This window comes from Gasterosteus aculeatus, chromosome 2, assembly GCF_964276395.1.
Source record: "Gasterosteus aculeatus chromosome 2, fGasAcu3.hap1.1, whole genome shotgun sequence".
In the NCBI taxonomy this organism is placed as follows: Eukaryota; Metazoa; Chordata; class Actinopteri; order Perciformes; family Gasterosteidae; genus Gasterosteus; species Gasterosteus aculeatus.
Window position 1 is genome coordinate 17403499 of NC_135689.1, and position 8134 is coordinate 17411632.

Consider the following 8134-nt stretch of genomic DNA (forward strand, 5'->3'; position numbering starts at 1 on the left):
TACATATTGATCTCCATTATATTCTAGATTTGACCGATCCCTCTCTAAAGCCAACATCATACAGCACCAGCAGCGGCATAATGGGCAGAAGCAGTAATGATCAGATATTGTAAACTGATTATGTTGCACACCTGATGACAGGTCCAATAGTCTGTCAGGGGACGGGACAAAGGACCGTTACATCTCGGCTGTGGGACGATCCACTGTGAACATGGAGTTAAACCTTCTACTGTTACTTTCCTCAGACGTCTTTAAAGCTCTGCAGTGTTTGCTGTTTGCCTAAAAATCCGATACATGCGGCGAGATCTAAACACAAAGTGCGATGTGATGTTTGACAGGTCTGAGCCTTTGAATCAAAATCCAATAGTTCTGCCTCAATAAAGGCATCAAAGAGAAAATTGCATTCGCCAACGTGTGTTGAAGCAAAGCGAATACCTGAAAGGTTTTGCTGGATTATACAACGGGTTTAGTTGTGGGAAGTTGCAGCAGGCTAATGGAAAAGATGGAAAAGGAATGTAGCAGCTTTAAAATGAATAACTAAGAGCATGCAGGTAATTATTCTGTTGAAAGGCACACACTGCACATACGTGGTGCATCTTGAGGGAAAGGTGTGGCTTCGGTTTTATTTCTGGCCTCTTGGCGAAAGATGAGACAGTTAAATACAAATGTGTTTCAAAGCATTGACTTTCATCATACAGACCTTAGGCTGTGTGATTTTGTATAAAGTGTTTTTCACGTGTTGACGAAACAGACCCGAATGCTCATTAGCCGCCCTTGGAAGTCTCCGGCTGGTAAGATATTTCCCTATTTCTGCGATTGTGTTGAAGACCTCTGTTACCTACTGTCCCGTTGCCATGGCAACCTCTAGTTAGGCTGGAAAAATACTACAAGCTTTTGATAAGACTTAGCCCCAATTAAGCCGGCCCACACAAATTCAGAAGGCCAGGGTGGAAATCGCACAGCCATTCTTCCCAAAGGAGGTTTATTCCAGAAATATCATTTGCATATTCGCCTGAAATGGCACTTTAACAGAGTAAAGCCTTTCATAATTAGTGGTTTAACTGGAACAAGGCAACATCTGAGACACTCATCAGTGCCCGGAGCATTGTGTGTGTGTGTGTGTGTGTGTGTGTGTGAGTGACAGTGTTATCTCTGCCATTCCTCAGTGCGACCACATGCAATAAGAGAGAACATGTGAACCTTAACCACCGACTTATTCGCTCTCCCATCTTTCTTGCGATCGCATGTAAACTTTCCTCTGGAAAAGGAGAAGTCCTGTGGATCGCCCGGAGAAGATGATGAGTGTTTGTCCTTCCTCTTGGTGGTGTGTCAAGTGGTTGTCTGTCAATCAGGGCACCGTCGGGGGGAGGAAAACCAGACACAATGTCATACATCATTAAACAGGGCTTGGTTTGGAAAGCTGTGGATATAGCGTGGAAAAATAAAATGCAGGCTCCTTATAATTGGGTAAATGATGACATGTCCAGGGGGCAGTTTGAGGGAGCATGAGGCTGGCTGGTACTAAAAAAAAGGAGATGTTTTGTGCTCCTGGTTCCGTGGTAATAATGAATTTTAGAGTGTGCACGTAAGCGGAGACTATATTCCACTATCCTCTCATTAAATTTGAACCAGCTGCTCAATTCCATCATGTAGAAAAATATGATATATATAAAAATATATAAAATAAAATAAGTACAAATATATAACTTGGTGAGGAAACACTTTAACAAAGAATAAATCCGTGCAAACGTGTAAATGTCAAGATTGCAACATTGGGCTCCATGCAGGAAATTATGTATATAGAAAATACTAATAATAATTATCTGGTATTCACTATTTTTTTTGTTTGTTTTCAATATTCTTTAATTTAAAGACTATTTATTCAAACACTTTTACCAAGATAAGATAATACATTGTGTTGTCACAGTCCAACTCTGGGGTTTATATTATTTTATTTAAACAACATAGCGGGGCCATATACGCCACTATTATATACAACCAAGTGGGATTAATTATCCAGCACATTCGAGAGAAGAAGAGAACATTTGGATGGTGAAGAACATTTGGTGCATCTGGAGCGCACTCCTATACAAATTTAAAAAGTTTGATCAATTAGAGAAAACATTGCCGCCCGTGTGTTACTTGGACATCCATACACTTATAAACAAAACCAATCAATCGTTTTTTTTAAAATTCCTATCAATGATGTGAAAACATCATAATAGGAAAGGGAAAATTTGCACATTGCCGCAAAAATTTCCCTCAGCTCAATGAAACGTTTCAGCGTTTTTAATCTAATTGCTTTGGTTTTACAGCTGCAACTTAATTGTTTTGGCTCCCTCTGATCACCCAGGCTGCTTCTCAGCGGGGACAGACTCCCTGCGCGTCCTACCTGTCCAGCCGAGCAGACAAAGTCAACAACCAGCCCCCCCCTGCCCCCCTCCCGGCAGTGCAGGGACACAAAGCCGGAGCAAGAGGTAACTGAATAGAGCACTATACAAGTTCCAGCTTTGCCTTCTTCGTGAAATAAAGTTGTGGGCCCAAAATGAAAGCAGGAAGTGGAATGCATTTCATTTCTATATTTTGCAGTCACAACTGCAGATGTGTTTAAACGAATACACTATTTCCAATTAAACAGGTTATGCTCATAAGATAACTTGTGTACCGTGTGCCTCTTTGTCCTCTCAGTAAGGGATGTCCATAAAATGTATTAATTGGTCCTGGAATGATTGCAAAAACATATCACTCTCATCAAAGACACAAATTCTCTAAAGCAGTTGCTATGGCAGCACCTCCCAAACAAGAACGAATCATTCAAACCTCAATTCAAAGAATCAAATGATATGAAAAGAAAATTGTAATTCATTGTGGGCGTGAGACCTACTGCATGTCTGTTGTAGCTATAAAAACCTGTCCGTCTCCTCCCACCTGCAGAGCCCTGCATCGCTATTTCAAAATAATTCATGACTGGAGATGTCAACCCTTAATCTAATGCATTCGTGCGGTTGCTGTTAGCAACAGGTATGACCTAAGACCACCTTGGCACCGTCTGCTGGATGAGAAACATCAGGAAATGTGTTGGACTAGTCCCTAATGGCTCCAGACGTGTAATAGGCAACGTGCCGCACTCCGCGTTACATTTTTGGGCCAAAGGTAACATCATTAAAACTGTGGCCATTAAACCTCAGCTGCTGAGTTCATAAAGACAGTAGTGGCGATCGTTATCCTTTCACTTGGATCTTTGTGCAGCTCGAATGTAGTTTTTAAATCCAGAGACTTTGCTTTTAAAACCACGTTCATTGTCACCTTTAATGTAGCTCTTCACTTTTTGACCTCCTTTGGTTTTTCTCGTTAGGAGATTCCGTGAGAATACGCAAAGTCTTTCACCCTGTTGTTGGGGACAGATTCATTGGTAAAAAGAGATTAAAAAACGACATCACTGAGGTCGTCAATATCTCTGCAAGTTTTCTTTTCTTTCTTTTTCCCAGTTGGGACAGTCCAAACAGCCCCCGCAGAATCGCCCGACCACGTCAGGACATCTTAAGCAGGGAGCTCCTCATGGGGTCAAAGTGCACACAGCCGGGATCAGCCGGTCGATTCAGGGTCACACATTCACAGCATGAGCCTCTCCTACAGAAACAGTGCCCAAGTCAAGGACTCGGTAGTGCCTAGTGGGGAGAGACCAACAAGGAGGACAATTCTAAAGAGTTTTTGACATCGAGCATTTGTTAGTCTCCACAATGGGGGCCGGACGTATGGATTGTGTTGTCCGTGTTGCCTTGAAGAACCGGGTATCCGCAGCAAGCATCACAAAGCATCACAAAGCATCCGAACAAATAACAGGAATTCTTGAGGCGTATCTGCAGGGCGGAAAGAACGCAGCGCTACATCTCTGGTGCGGACTGATAAAGCCTCTATCAGGAGAGCGCACGCGCTTGTATACCTTCATTAATGTAGAGACGAGACTCGTCTTTCTATTGATCTGTGTCAACCAGTAAATGTGTGCAGAACCTTTCACCCATAACATCCCATCCACGTCCCCCTTAGACAAACGTTCAGCATCTCCCGGGTGCTCAGATGCATGCGTTTGTAATTAAAAGTGTTTTAGTAAATCACTTATCCTAAAAGTATTGGTATGATAATATCAATATTTACATTATCATGAAATGTAATCTTTTGTTTATGTCGTTCACAATTATTATTATTAGACATACTGTATATTATATAATGAATATAATTAGATTGGGTTTAGGCAACACAAACGTGTCATTTGATTTAGGAAAAGTAAACATTAACTTTAGGCAACAAAAGCACAATGCAGTGGTGAACACCGGCCTCGTGTTGGAAGGGACTTTTGGACGGATTCCACCATAAGTGGTCTTTTATCAGATATATTCAGGCTATAAAGAAAAGGAGTTTACCGGTTGAAATTATGACTTGGTTGTTAATCTGAAAACGATCTATGACTCGAAAGTCGTAATGATGGGAACTCAAAGACGACATCAATGCAGCATTATAACCAATCTGGCACAACAAATGATGATACCCATGTGGGTAAATCATAGGATGTTAAATATTGCCATCCTTCGGTTTCCATACAGTGGAATTGAGGTGTTGAATTTGACCTTGAAACGTTCAAAAAAAGACGTCCATAATAAGATTATGAAGAAATACTGTAAGAAGTGGATTTACTCTAATCGGTAAGAATTTAAATATTACCCACTAAGCAGTGAAACACCTGTTTCAGTGTTCAATTCACAAATGAAGGAACAATGATAATGAGCGTGTAGAACAGGTTTTCTTGAGCGAGGAGGTGTTGTGACTCTTTCATACAGGTTGACCCGAAAGCCCACATGCACTCACATAAAATAGCATGATGAAACTCAAAGTAAGAGGTTGCTCTATAATGAGGAGTGTTCAGGTCATCATAGTAAACATAAAAGACAAAGGCACGTATGCATTTACACTCCTACGCACATTTGCACGTCTTTTCTGTATATCTGTAATTCCATTAAAGGTTGGAATAGTAATTTCACAATGGATTCCTTTTGAAGGTAACTAATTATTCCTTGACTCTTACTAATTGATAATATTGCAAAACAAAATAAGTAATCATGCTGTTGAAAGGACTGCAGGGAAGATTCATCTGGTTTCCTCCCCCTGGCACAGTGTTGTAAATACAACTAAAGGCGCTTGCATGCTTCGTCGTGTCGACGCACTCGTTTCAACTCGTGGTTCTAAAAGTCTTGCGTGTGTTGCAGAGCAAATCACCGCCAGAACAACAGGCGGAGTAACGTGTTTTTGTCGAAGACGACCTAGAGAGTCACGTCTTTGTGTGTGGAAGTCGTTGGTTCGTTTATTTAGGGATACTTAAAAAGCAGAGACTTTTTTTCCCCCGTGCATCGCCACTGCAGCATATACGACATATTTGTCCCGTATTTTCCTCCACAACTTTGCGTTTGCGGAGATCTCCCTCCATGAATCGGAGGCCATCTGCGCGTCCTCGTAGTCCGCCAATGACGGCTTGTAGAACAGACATATTTCAATCTGAAGTATTACGTAGGTATTATGTGCTATGAGACCGGAAATGTGAGAGTCCGGAAATGATGTAGTTAGCAGACCAATTGCAGCCTTGCGGGCTGCGTGAGGCTTGCGTAGCTTTTGACGTCTGGAAAAATTGGTCGACGCACGCAAGCGACACGCAAGCGACACGCAAGCGACACGCAAGCGACACGCAAGCGACACGCAAGCGACACGCAAGGGTCCTTAAGGGTCCTTTCCTTTACCCGGCGCAGAGAGTTCGCGTTCGCTAGCTTCAGGCGGTGCCGTCATATTCAACACGGTTGCTATGGTGAGGAGGGAGAAAGCGACTGCGCCATTGACCAAATAAAAAGCCATGTTTCCAGTCAAGTGGCGCACTATTTCCAGAAGGCATTTTTCAGATTGTGAGATTTGGAAAGTTTAAATTTAGGGTCAAACTGATAATTTCCTACACTTTAAAATGGAACGTCAGATGGTTCATGTTCATGGTTCATGTTACGAACCAAACACACCAATGATTCATTTAGAGGCTAAATACAAACGGCAACGCCAACGGCAAAAGTTGGCCTGAAATGTTCTTGCGCTATGCTACATAGTTTAGTAACTAACGGGCTACATGCAAATGTCAGCGCGCTAACTTGTTCACAGCTACAAGGCGAGCATGTTAGCGCGAATCACCTACCATGTTCAGCATGGTCATCATATCGGATGAGCATTAGCATTTTAGCATGGGGATATTTGCCCGTATGTACAGAAGAGAATCTACAGGTGAAGGCAAATTGCAGGTGGTGGTTAATGAAAAGCATAGGGCCCATTTTGACCTGGAGACGCTGTTAACTCACCGTAGCAATTCCAATTCCTTCCTATGAGAGTTCATTGAAAACCACAAATGTCAGGGAAATAGGACCAGCTTCTTCAAATGTTGCGCCAGTCTGTCTGATAGACGTTCTACTGGATAAATGAAGGAAACGTCATCAAAGTGAACGATGAAGACATCTGTTCATAGTTCAAGTAAATGTTGATTTGTTTTAATGTAGTGTAACTTTTTTACTCAACTCATGCCGGTAAACCAGTAAACTCTGAAAAGAGATCTTGTGCTGCTGTAACGAGCTGAAACTGTTTCCTATTAATACAGTATTGACTTCTGAAAAGACAAACTTGTAACGGACATTAACACAAACTGAGGCGAGAGGGAACGTAGAACATTGTCTTTATTTAACAATGCGTTGGTTGACAAGAGACACGCTGCCTTTAAGATCGCATCATGGCTTTGAGTTCAATGCTCCTCTCAGATGTGACAACGGGACGGACAACGTGCTTTCTCGGCTAACAACAGCCCAGTAAGAGTGACTTTACTGGTTGGGAACCATCACAGCTGCACATACACCTTTAATCATCTCGTTGGAAAGTGATTGTCATAAAACTTTGTCTCAGGTGAATTATAAAAGGTCCAAAGTCCAACGTGACAACGTGGCTCTCTGCGGATCACCAGTGTTTCAAGCGCCAGACGTTCATGTGCATCTTGTGTGTATTTCTTAAAATAAAGTGTTTTTTTACATTTTTTATTCCCACATGATTTCGGCACAAGTGCTCACTGCTTATTGACCTTCATTTATTTAGACGGATGCTTCGCCTTTGTCTCTGCGAGAGAGTAACACCAACAGGCAGATAAAGGGAAGCCGACACATTAAGCAGCATTAAGCCACTCAGTACCAGAAGCATTACGGAGAGAGGAACAGAAAGGGGGGGGGGGGGTGAAGAAAGGGATGAGAGGGGCGAGAAAAACGACAGCGAGGCCCAGAGAAAAGAGCGAGGCGGTGATGGATCGCGGGACTAATCCGGGCTACGGCGGAGGGATTAAATCGTTCTCTCGCCGCGTGTTCGCCTGCTCCGTCAGACTGCAGAGGTTAAGCAGACCGCTCTCTCTCCGTCCCCTCTTTCTCATCCCCCCCCCCCCAACCACCGTCTCTGCCTCTTCTCATCCGTCTAATGGCATTAGAGGGGTGGAAGCCCTTAATCGGAAGAGCGACGGCGTGAGGGAGGCCTCTGCAGAGCGCCGCACACACCAGCGCTGAGCAGATGGAGTGTCGGGCTAATAGATGTCAGTGTTTCTGATAATCTGATGGAGGGAAGAGATAACAGAAAGAGTCATTGATTTCCCCTGTGGCCGGTGTGTGTGTGTGTGTGTGTGTGTGTGTGTGTCTCATTTCAAATGTGATGCGAGACAAATTGCTTTGGGGAAAGATAAGCAATTATTACATGAGTATGAAGGTAAAAAAACAACCTCAAATTCTAATGTTTTAAAAAAAATCTTAGTTTCAGTGCTTTAATGTTAAGTTTGTATATTTCATGAGTCTTAATTGGGACGACGCTTCGGTGACCTGGAGGAGGATTAAGTAGGAGCATTGGGCCACATCGTCCTGCCTCGGCCTCTGGTAATGACGCACTTTTAGCCTCCGTATAAATGCATCATGTGATGAGCTCGTATTTATTTGTACTTATAAATAATTCAGAATTATTCCTATTCACAATATTGTCACCGCGTAGCCATTACAAGTTAAAGAGAAACCACGTGGATTAGCTTCTACCTGAT